This window comes from Microcaecilia unicolor, chromosome 7 (genome assembly GCF_901765095.1).
Source record: "Microcaecilia unicolor chromosome 7, aMicUni1.1, whole genome shotgun sequence".
In the NCBI taxonomy this organism is placed as follows: Eukaryota; Metazoa; Chordata; class Amphibia; order Gymnophiona; family Siphonopidae; genus Microcaecilia; species Microcaecilia unicolor.
Genome location: NC_044037.1, coordinates 83,447,193 through 83,459,748, shown reverse-complemented (window position 1 = coordinate 83,459,748; position 12,556 = coordinate 83,447,193). Strand labels below are relative to the sequence as shown.

Below are 12,556 nucleotides of genomic sequence, written 5' to 3'. Positions count from 1 at the left end.
CAATTGGGTGGGCAACTTGGTGGGGGGTAGAGACTTTTATAACAAATAGAGGGTGGGAACTCCTTTGATTCATTTTAACAAAGGAAACAAAATAAAAAAAAAATCCATCAACATACCTGCAAAAGGAACACAAATATTGAAAAATAAAACAAATTGAAAATATTTTGCATGCATTCCTCTAGAAGAAAGAGTTGTTTCCCCCCAAATTTATACCCACATTCCCTAACACATGTGGAGGGACATTTTCAAGTTGACATCTAAATCCAGTGTCAAACATGGCCATTTTTGAACCAGAAAAACTTCTTTTTGCTTTGAAAATTGCCCTGTTTTAGATATGTTTGTGCTCAGTGCATCTTTCTTTAAGAGCCATTTTCCAACAATAAATGTCCAAGGGAATAATGCACAAAACAAGCCATTTGGATATCTGAGGGCCAGCAGTCTTACTAGATTGGCCACACAGGCATCCCAGCAAAGCAGTGGGGCAGCTTGAAAGGTCCCAGGTACACATCATATCACAATGAGCCCTCCAGGATTAGCAAAAAAAAAGTACTGTACCCAACAATGTTCTCTGTAAGCTGAGCAGGAGTCCTTCATCAATAGTCCTGCATGTGTGTGTGTGTGTGGGGGGGTGGGGGGGGGTGGGGGGGGGTGGGGTGTTATTTCACTATCTCATTTTCAATAGTGAGGAACAGGAAACCTCTGCAGGACTCCAGGGAACCTGCCTGTCCCTAGCGATTGAAAACACAATATTAAAGTATCATCCCCCCCCCCCCCCCCCACCGGCAGCAGCACAGTTGGAGGACTCCTGCTCAGTTTAGAGGGAACAGTTGTACCCACCTGTACACCACTACAATAGCCCTTATGCCTGCAGGTGTCATCTATATGTGGGTTCAGTAGGTATATTGTGGTTTTTGGGGCACTCATACTTTCCACCACAGGTGTACCAGTTAAAGTGGGATATGGGCCTTGGTCCCCTTCTCTACAATCCACTGGGCTGCTCAGGGACCTGAGTATTATATCTGCAGTTTTCATAGAGCCTGGTGTGTTCTGATACTTTTACCTCTTAGGGAGTGGGTAGGAGGGGGTCAGTGACCACTGGGGGATTAAGGGGGGTTATGCCTTTATTTCTTTCAGTGGTCATTTTTTTTGTTACATTTGTACCCCGCGCTTTCCCACTCATGGCAGGCTCAATGCGGCTTACATGGGGCAATGGAGGGTTAAGTGACTTGCCCAGAGTCACAAGGAGCTGCCTGTTCCTGAAGTGGGAATTTTGTCAGTGTGAGCACCTTTTTAGCACTATTTTTTGCTCTGGACGTTTTTACAAAGTTCCATTTTCGCAGAAAAATGTCCAAATTGTAAGCCCACCCTAGTCCTGCCCAAAACACAACTCCAACATGCCCCCTTCAGATTTAAATAAACTGCATAGAAAAACGTCTTAAAAATGAGTTTCAAAAATAGTGATTTGGACGTTTTTGAGAAAATAACCATCCATCTGCCGCTTTGTGACGTTGGTTTTTTTTTTTTTTTTAAACATTTTTCTGTTTCGAAAATGAGCCCCATTGCCTACTCATTGCAGAATAGGTGCTACTATTTCAAAATGATTAGGGGTGCCAAACACAATACAAGTGATCTCTCCCTGGGCACAGCAAAGGAGCTTGCAGAGTATTGTGGGTGCTCAGAGCTGGTTCCTATACATTGCAGTGACACTTCTCTCACTGATACTCCTTATCACATGGCTTGGTCTCCGTCCCCACGGAGGCAATGAATGTTATGCTGCCTGTAAAGAGTTCTTAGCCTTGACTTGCATGAGGAGCTGATACCGGACTGGAATTGACATTTTAGGTCATATCCCCATAACACTTCCTCAACATTTATAGGTGTCCCCGTCAGTCAAGGCATCCAGGAAAAGGAATAACTCACCTTCTACAAGATAAATATTTAGGGCTTTGTTTACTAAGCCATGCTAGAAGTACGCTAGTGTTTTTAGTGCATGCTAAAAATTAGCACGCGCTAAATGCTAGAGACATCCATTGGAATATATGGGTGTCTCTAGCGTTTAGCGCACATTAAAAATGCTAACGCACCTTAGTAAACAGGGACCTTAGTATTTAGAGAATAAATAGGCCCAGCTCTGTTTTTATTTAACATAAGCCAAAAAAGATTCTGTGATTTGTAATCCTGTGTCTTAATCTGAGGAAAACGCTGTGCTTGTGCAAAGGGTAATACTTTGGCCACTCATTTCCTGTTCACCCCCAGTGTTCAGATTTTTGTTTAAGTAATTTGATTAGATATTCATCTTGTTTAGCTTTTCTTCAGTTATGAGTGGGTTATGAATGATTGGGGACAGTGACTCAGAGAAGGCAATTTCCTTCTCCAAAAGAACAATTTGCATTTCTTCATCATGGACTGTAGGTTCTTTCCTAATCTTTAGTCCTTGTGCCTAATGAGGCAATGTATCAGCAACTGCTATCGCATGGTTCCTTGTACCAACAAAAGAACCAAAATAATCATATTGAGTCTTAAGTACACATTGCTGATTGCCTGTATTATTTGTTCCTGTTGGTTTCCCAAAGCCATCCTACTACTGCTGTGAATCTTGCACCATGCTAAAATCCATACCATAATGTTGAGTATCCATATTATTTAGTAACCAAAGGTGATACAAATTAATAGGTGAATCCTCAATGTCATATGTACCAGTAGGTTAGAGGACATTGTCCAATGGTTACTATTGGCGATTTTCTTTAGAGGTGAAGCAACCTTTGTTTTGGGTAGATTGTTGCTTTGCAACCCTTTCCTCCTCAATGCATTAAGGATTTGAATAACAATGTACATAATTTTCTCAGACTCCTGAGGCATGCACTGTCCCACCAAAACGCAGCTGCTGTGTTGAGTCACTTGATGAATTTTGAATAAATCCTTATGTATTAGTTACATCACATCTCCCTAGTGTCTTTTGGAAGTGCCAATTTACCTTACTCCTGGATTGGTGAGGAGCATGGTAGGAGCATTCCAAAAATTTGTGCATAGAATTATAAAATACCACCATTCCCAAACCCAAATGCCAAGAGCTGGGTGCCAACATTTACACCATAAATACCAGTGCCCAAATTTGAGCATGGGAATGGGTTATAAGTGCTATTCTATAAAAAGCACTCAACTTGGATTGCTCTTTATAGAATAGTGCTGTGTACCAATTTTTTTCTGGCACCCATTTTTCTGGCAAAGTATTATAGCAGAAGCAAGAAGTAGGAAAGGTAGGCTCTTCTAAAAACTGGAGGAGGCGTCTATAAAGAAACAATTCTTTATTACAAGCGAAGTGTCACTTCGCTTGTAATAAAGAATTGTTTCTTTATAGACGTCTCCTCCAGTTTTTAGAAGAGCCTACCTTTCCTACTTCTTGCTTCTGCAACCTTTTATGTAGGAACCAGTGTACCTCTTTGCTAAAGTATTATAGCAATCAGAGCTCGAGGTAGAAACTTGAGGTGCATTTGCAAGCTGTGCAAGTCCATGTATGTTTTGTTTTCAGCTAGATTAGCCAACATGAAACCACAAATATTTAAGGTTTGAAGTTCAGTCCATTCCCTGAACTCTACATGTGTTATCCGTGCTGTTAAACACTAATGCTAATATTTGAGTGTGACACACCCAGCTCTCTAAGGAAAGCTTTCCAACGTTCACTCATAGTTGAACTCCGCTCTAAACAAAGAGTTTGCCTCTCCGTGCTTATATTAATGATGGAATTGATGTTTCCTTGTCTGGGACTCTGATGATTTCAACTTGTTGGTAACTGTGATTCTGAGCAATTACCCTAACTATATTTTACGAAGTATGGCAGGGTTTCCCAAATCTATTCTGAGACCACACAGCCAATTGGGTTTGGGGATTTATTGGGATTTTGCTTACACTTATTCCATTTCCTTTTCCATTTATTTAGTCTTATATCCCACATTATCCATATCAAAGGCCCTGTTTACTAAGTTGCTCTAGCATTTTTAGTGCGTGCTAATTTGTAGCACATGCTAATGCTAGAGACACCCATATATTCATATGGGCGTCTTTAGTGTTAGCGCACCTCCAGTGCAGCTTAGTAAACAGGACCCCCAAGTTTGGTTCTATGTGGCTTGTTCAAAACCCTTATTTTATCACTCTCACTTTAATATTCCCTTATCTCTTGTTTGTCCTGTTTGTCTGTCCTAATTAGATTGTAAGCTCTGTCGAGCAGGGACTGTCTCTTCATGTTCAAGTGTACAGCGCTGCCTACGTCTAGTAGCGCTATAGAAATGATAAGTAATAGTAGGCTTACAGAATAACAGGAATCTGTGAAACATGGATTACATTGTGATGGGGAGCTGTAATCGACAGGTTTACAGCATAGCAAAGGATTTGCTATGATAACTGGCTAAACAGAGAACTACGTAGCTTTATATTTCCAGGGCAACTGGGAGCCTGCTCTAATGACGTATCTACTATGTAAGTTAAATAGAGAACTGCCAAACATCGTGTTTAAATGGAACGTAACTAAACACTAGCATCTAGGGCTCTTCAGCTTGGAGAATAGACGGCTGAGGGGAGATATGATAGAGGTCTATAAAATAATGAGTGGAGTGGAACAGGTAGACATGATTCGTTTATTTACTCTTTCCAAAAATACTAGGACTAGGGGGCGTGCAATGAAGCTGCAAATTAGTAAATTTAATACGAATTGGAGAAAATGTTTCTTCACTCAATGTGTAATTAAACTCTGGAATTCGTTGCCAGAGAATGTGGTAAAGGTAATTAGCTTAGCAGGGTTTTTAAAAGGTCTGGACGGCTTCCTAAAGGAAAAGTCCATAGACCATTATTAAATTGACTTCGGGGAAAATCCACTGCTTTTTTCTGGGATAAGCAGCATAAAATGTATTGAACTTTTTTGGAATCTTGCCAGGTATCTATGACCTGGATTGGCCACTGTTGGAAACAGGATGCTGGGCTTCATGGACCCTTGGTCTGTCCCAGTGTGGCAATACTTATGTATTTAAGTAACCATAACATCGAGTTTACAGTGTATCAGTTTTGTTGTAGCGGCTCAGCTACATTTCAGTTTGCTGGTTAGTAACGGAGCATAGAGCTATTGTTTTAGCGAGTCAAACAATAGTGGAGAGTAGTCGGGTAACAGTACAACAATGTGTTCTGGGGGGTGGGGAGCAGAAATCAGGATCTGGTAGAGAGGGAAGTGATAACATATTAATTTTGTTGAAGGGTAAATAGGAACTGTGGTCAGGGTGAATTCTCGATTCAGTAGTAGCTCAAGATGAGTTACATTCAGATACTGGATATTCACAATGAATATGCAGGAGATAAATTTGTATTTTGGAGGTAATTCTATAACTTAGCATCTCAAATCAGGTAACAAAATGAGGCACAATGAACACCAATTCTATAATAGCAGTCGTGACTATGATGTTATAAAATGCTAAAGATAAATATGTTGTCTCAAAAAATAATAAAGGTAACCCACTTTAATACTAGCAACATAAAAAAAGTTCCTTATAACTATAATTCAAATATTTTTGTGGACAATCAGAAAGTGGGTGAATCAAATTTTCCAAGTGTGAAGCAGAACTCTTGCACATCACACTCAAATATTATGTATACAAAATTTACTATGAAACTACTTCCATTGAATATTATTATTATTATTTATTGCATTTGTATCCCACATTTTCCCACCTCTTTGCAGAATTTCAAGTCTCTTATATGTAGAAAATTCAGCGTTGCCTCTCACAATCGAAGCTTAGAATAAGTTATACTGATGCGCAGGATCCATGCCTAAATTTTACATAAAAGGGGGCACAGAAATGGGAGAGTCATGGACGGAATGGGGGCATTCCTAAAATTTACACGGGTAATTATAGAATAATGGGGATTATACACCTGATTTAGGCGTGAAGATTTGCACCACATTTCAATTGGTGCGAATGGCCATGCCTAAAGTTAGGTGCAAATCCCAGGCATAAATGCTATTCAATAATCTGTGCCTAATTTTAAGTGTGGTTTATAGATTAGCGCTTTTTTCAATGTCGATTTTATAGGTATCATATATAGAATTCACCCCATGGTGACTGATACTGCAACTTTGATCAGTTCTTAATATCTTGTTAACTGTACAAAGAACTTGCTTTCAGTTTACGCACTCTTCTGTTTATGCCAACTGACTCTGTACTACTCATCTTGTCCCAATCTATACATATACACTTGGCTCATTGGCTACATGGTATGCTGCATTGTAGAAAAGCATTGGCATCTTATCTATGTTATTTGAATGTTCTAGTACTTGCTTATGAAGTATTCCATTGGTATTATGCTGACATCGTATTATATCTATCTTACTCGAATATTCTTCCATGCTGCCTATTATGGAATTGTTTTTATTGTACTGATGTTTATCATATTTCTGTTATATGGCTGTTTTGCAGTGCTGTTAAATGTGTATAGTTTTGATTCTGTTTCATGATAGTCCTTTTATTATGTTTCAATTTGTTGTTTCCAAGTTTACCTCATTTAGGGGTCCTTTTACTAAGCCGCAGTAAAAAGTGGCCTGCAGTAGTGTAAGCCACATTGAGCCTGCAAAGAGTACTACTACTACTACTATTTAGCATTTCTATAGCGCTACAAGGCGTACGCAGCGCTGCACAAACATAGAAGAAAGACAGTCCCTGCTCAAAGAGCTTACAATCTAATAGACAAAAAAATAAATAAAGTAAGCAAATCAAATCAATTAATGTGAACGGGAAGGAAGAGAGGAGGATAGGTGGAGGCGAGTGGTTACAAGTCAAAAGCAATGTTAAACAGGTGGGCTTTCAGTCTAGATTTAAAGGTGCCAAAGGATGGGGCAAGACGTAGGGGCTCAGGAAGTTTATTCCAGGCGTAGGCTGCAGCGAGACAGAAGGCGCGAAGTCTGGAGTTGGCAGTAGTGGAGAAGGGAACAGATAAGAAGGATTTATCCATGGAGCAGAGTGCACGGGAAGGGGTGTAGGGAAGGACGAGTGTGGAGAGATACTGGGGAGCAGCAGAGTGAGTACATTTATAGGTTAGTAGAAGAAGTTTGAACAGGATGCGAAAACGGATAGGGAGCCAGTGAAGGGTCTTGAGAAGAGGGGTAGTATGAGTAAAGCGACCCTAGCGGAAGATGAGACGGGCAGCAGAGTTTTGAACCGACTAAGTGGGAGGCCAGCAAGAAGCAGATTGCAGTAGTCTAAACGAGAGGTGACAAGGGTGTGGATGAGGGTTTTGGTAGAGTGCTTGGAAAGAAAGGGGCGGATTTTACGGATGTTGTAAAGAAAGAAACGACAGGTCTTGGCAATCTGCTGGATATGAGCAGAGAAGAAGAGTCAAAGATGACCCCAAGGTTTCGAGCTGAGGAGACAGGGAGAATGAGAGAGCCATCAACAGAAATAGAAAATGGGGGGAGCGGGGAGGTGGGTTTGTGGGGGGGGGGGGGGGAAATGAGAAGCTCGGTTTTGGTCATATTTAATTTCAGGTGGCGTTGAGACATCCAGACAGCAATGTCAGACAAGCACGCTGAAACTTTGGTTTGGATGCAAGGTGAGATATCAGGGGTAGAAAGGTAGATTTGGGAGTCATCAGCATAGAGATGGTAGGAAAAGCCATGGGATGAGATTAATGAACCAAGGGAAGAAGTGTAGCTAGAAAAGAGGAGGGGACCAAGAACAGAACCCTGAGGTACGCCGACAGGCAGAGGGATAGAAGTAGAAGAGGATCCACCAGAGTGAACACTAAAGGTGCGGAGGGAGAGGTAGGAAGAGAACCAGGAAAGGACAGAGCCCTGGAATCCAAGTGAGGACAGGGTATTGAGAAGTATGCTGTGATCGACAGTGTCAAAAGCAGTGGAAAGATCAAGAAGAAAGAGGTGGGAAAATGTGGGATACAAATGCAATAAATAAACAAATAAATAAATAGGTGCATGTATTGGGCGCTGGGCCAGTTTTTACTGTGTTTGCAAAAAAAAGCTTTTTTTTAATGGGACAGGATAAGGGCATGCGGTAAAACTGAAACTGGTGTGCATCCAAAACTGGCTAAGCCCTTAAGCCACCCATTGATTTAGTGGTAAGGGCTCACGTGCTACACATGCGGTGACCAGTCAGCACGTTCCAACTGCCAATTACCGCCAGAAATGCCATGTATGGGAGGAAATAAATAAATAAATAAATAATACAGGCGTTATGGGTGCATGCCAAATCTAAAATTATCACCAGGGGGCACTGTAGCCTGGCGGTAGTCTCGTTTAGGCATGCACTGCATGTGCGTAGCACCTAAAGTGCCTTTGTAAATGGGACCCTTATTATATTTATGTTTATATTTGATCATTTTACTACTGTTATGCTGTTAACAAAACTGTAAGTTTTACATTACACTGTACCTGCTATACACTAGCTTGGGTGAATCTCTTCATAAAGGCAGTTGATAAATCCCAATCAATCAATCAATCAATCAATAAAACTGTACTCTAAATGATATCTCACTAGAGATTTGTACAGAGACGCTATCACCTACTTTTTCCTGCTAGCCATTCATCTCCCCATGTACTCAAGCATCTTTCTGGTTTTTGCTTTCGCTTGTTCTAGTGTTAGGCCACCTTAAGATCATCAGACATGATCACCCCGAAGTCCCACTCTTCCCTTTGTGCACAGAAGTACTTCACCCACTATACTGTACCACTCTCTTGGGTTTTTGCAGCCCAAATGCATGATCCTACATTTTTTAGCATTCAGTCTTAGCTGCTAAATTGTAAATCATTATTCAAGCTTTGATAGATCCCATGTTAGCTATGCCTTTCAGAGTATCTACCCTATTGCAGATGTGGATGCCATCTGTAAAGAGGAAAGCCTTACAAGGCAACCTTCTACAATATCACTTACAAAAATGTTATAGGACTCAGACCAAGGACCAATCTGTATGGCACACCATTGGTAACCCACCTGAAAATTGGACCCCCCCCCCCACAAAATAGCCAAAAACAGGGGAAAAAAAGTTGAAACTAACCAAATAGGAAATATACCTTTATCGGCAGCTCCGTGATCATAGAATCTAATTTCAATATTATCTAAAACCTTATTTTCATTCAGTGGATGTAAATACAAGACATTCTAATCAATAATACATTGTTCAGTTTCATCATATTTATTTATTTTATTTATATCCACATTATCTCAGTAGAACAGGTTCAATATGACTAACAGCTTATTGTAATTGACAGTAAAAAAAACTGATGCGGGATAGTATACATTAAATAGTAATAACAAAGTAAATGAGGATTGAGTATCACGATATATAATGTGGAAATGAATGCTAGATGCAAAAAGGTAACAGTTTATAGTCATCCATGTATAATAACAATTCAAGCATCAAGTAACAATTGTATATTATTTATTTATTTATTATTACATTTGTACCCCGCACTTTCCCACTCAGAGCAGGTTCAATGTGGCTTACATAGTAACAGGGATTACAGAGTATTGATGAAGAAAAAAAATAGGTTAAGTATATCAGAATAATAAAAGAAATAAGTAGGTAGAGATGGGCAAGAGTGAGGGGAGTAGAAGAGGTATGAGCAAGGGTAGGTGAGCAATTGGAGGAGGAGTAGAGGAGGCAGAAGGGGGATGGGACATGGGATAAGCATAGGGAAATTAGGTAGAAGTGGTCTAGGTCATTGTCGTTGTCTCCTGGAAATGTGATGGGTAGATGGATTCATAGGATTAGTCTTGGTCATTTGGGTAGGCTTGCTTGAACAGATGGGTTTTTAGTGATTTCTGGAAGGGTAGATAGTCACTGGCTGACCGGATAGGTCTGGGGAGGGCTTTCCAGAGTTGGCTGCCTAAGAAGGAGAAGTTGTACTTCTAAACTAAGATCTTCACTGTGGTACAGGAAATCAAGTAGATAAAGGTTTAAGGGTATGTATGGATAATACATAAGGAATTTTAGAATAAGTGCTACTTCCATCTTGGAGCTCAGATAATATCATTCACTAGCATCTCTGTAATGACTTATCTTGATGGCATTTTAAGCTTGAACTAATAATCATCATTTTTGTTTCAGTATACGAGCAGTTTGTCCATTTTGTAAGTGCAGCAATCACTTGGAATATGAAAGTTTTCAAAGACAGATGCAAAGTATGACTCATATCTTTTGTTCCTGTTCTCTTCCAGGTGAAAAACCTTACAAGTGCACATGGGAAGCCTGCGACTGGCGTTTCGCACGCTCTGATGAACTTACCAGACATTACAGGAAGCATACAGGTGCAAAACCCTTCAAGTGTGCTGCTTGTGGGCGCTGCTTCTCCCGCTCAGACCACCTGGCTCTCCACATGAAGAGACATCAAAACTAAGGAGGGTTCCTCTTCCTCCATGACTGGCAATGTCTCTTGTACATAAGAAGACTTGTAGTGCCATCAGTCTACAGATTCCTCATTTCAGACCCCATGTGTACATGCACAAGCCTTTCTTCATGGCATAACATTTTGTTTAATTTCCCATCAGTGCATAAAGATTTGGAATACACATCTGGTATCATATCACTATTGAGAAAATTATCGATGTGGTCCACTCCGAGACAACGTCTCTCTAGAACTGCAAGAGATTGCTTAAGAAACCAATCAAAGACTTCTATTTCAATAATTTAGAGTGAAAAAAAAAAGAAACCATGAGCCCGTTGGATGTATTCCCATTTTCTTTTTGAACCAGCTTGCCATACGATCTCCACAAGCTCTCCAACAAGTTTTCTAATTGATGTAACTAGTAGAACAAAGACATCGACAATGTGTAAGGAACAAACTCTGTATAGAGCATTCAATTAAAAATAAAAAGCTGTTTTAGCAAGAAAGTGATGTAAATCGTCAACTGAAATGGTGATCAAGAGCTTCCAAAGAGAAAGAACAAAACCTAAAGTAAGCTTCTGGTGTTTGCTATAATTCAAGGCCACCAAACTGAGGGTAACGCTATGACAGCAAACAGACCAGCATTGCATATTGATTTCAACATATCTGATGCGTGTGACTTTATATCATAAGGGACATTCATGTTAATATTACTAGTAAGTAATAATGATTCATGTTATAGTGTATAGTTCCTTCCATTCAGTTGGTACTCCAGACAAATGTGTCATTTTATGTATTTTTGTGCACTGTGTGACATTTCTGAAGTCACTATAAGGTTTTAACGAGGTTTATTCCTGTCCTGCCTGTCTCTGAGTTTTGCTTTAAATTCAGGCTCTGTAAAAATTAACATGCAGTACATTTCCTGTTGGATAAACATTTGTATATTAGATCTCTTTTTTTAAAGTATTTCTACCTATCTATAGATTGATATATGACAGTCATCTGCAACAAAGAGGCAGTTGTGCTTGGTTTACTGTCATATGTGACACTGAACCCTGTTTTAAAGGACTCACCGTTCTTCTGTGTCCCTTTGAATGCAAGACCCGTTATGTAGTGTCTGAGATGGCAACCCTACAGTTGACTCTGCAAGACTGATGTCGCAACTCCTGGTTGCTGTTTGTATCTTAATTCTAGTCTGCTGTTTTTATACTATTTTGAAAGTGTGCTTTTGAAACGAAGTTGGTTTACATTCACCAATTCATTTTTTTTTAAAGAATTTATAATCATTTTATTAAAGCAGAAAAATCAGGTTCAAAATTCTAGTGATTGGTGTGCTATTGGTCCACCATGTGGTGGAGAAATATTCAGTGTCTGTACTTCATATTGTAATACTACGTATAATACTCTACAAGGGTTCCTGGTACCCATGCTTAAGAATTCAGTCTTCACCAGACTCTGTCTACTGTACTTTAAAGTGTACAGCGCTGCGTACATCTAGTAGCGCTATAGAAATGATAAGTAGTAGTAGTACTTACATATCCTATACATGCAAAAGCCACTCCAATAAATAGTGCAGAATGGGAAGTGGACCTTTCACATGGACTTGTTTAAGATTAACTTATCCAGGTGTCCACAGAAAATTCAGGGGTCCTTTTACTAAGGTGCGCTGAAAAATGGCCTGCGGTAGTGTAGATGCATGTTTTGGGCATGCACAGAATTACCTTTTAGCGCACCTACAAAAATGCCTTTTTTTGGTCGAAAACCGACGTGCGGCAAAATGAAAATTGCTGCGCATCCATTTTGGGTCTGAGACCTTACCGTAAGCCGTTGACCTAGTGGTTAAGGTCTCACGCAGTAACCAGGCAGTAATGGTCTATGTGCGCCAAATGCCACTTGACGTGCATAGCTGCCGCACGCCAGAAAATAAAAATTATTTTTCAGACTCACGTAGTGGATACATGCCAAACTTGAAATTACTGCAAGGGCCACGTAGTAACCGGGCGGTAACTCCAATTTGGCACGCATTGGGGGCACGTGGGCACCTACGTGGCTTAGTAAAAGTTCCCCTCAGGGAGTAGACAACAGGTGACACAAAAGGTATACTTTTGGTGAAATCTCTTGCATACCTGAGAGTAATCATAATTATAGGCTCTGTATTTTTCCCTGAGCATTATGTAGCTG

The 12,556-nt window shown here is 40.1% G+C and overlaps 1 pseudogene; it reads left to right on the top strand.

The window, feature by feature from the left end:
• Positions 1-12,093, top strand: part of LOC115474645 — a 93,608-nt pseudogene extending 81,515 nt beyond the window's left edge.
• The last annotated feature ends 463 nt before the right edge of the window (positions 12,094-12,556 follow it).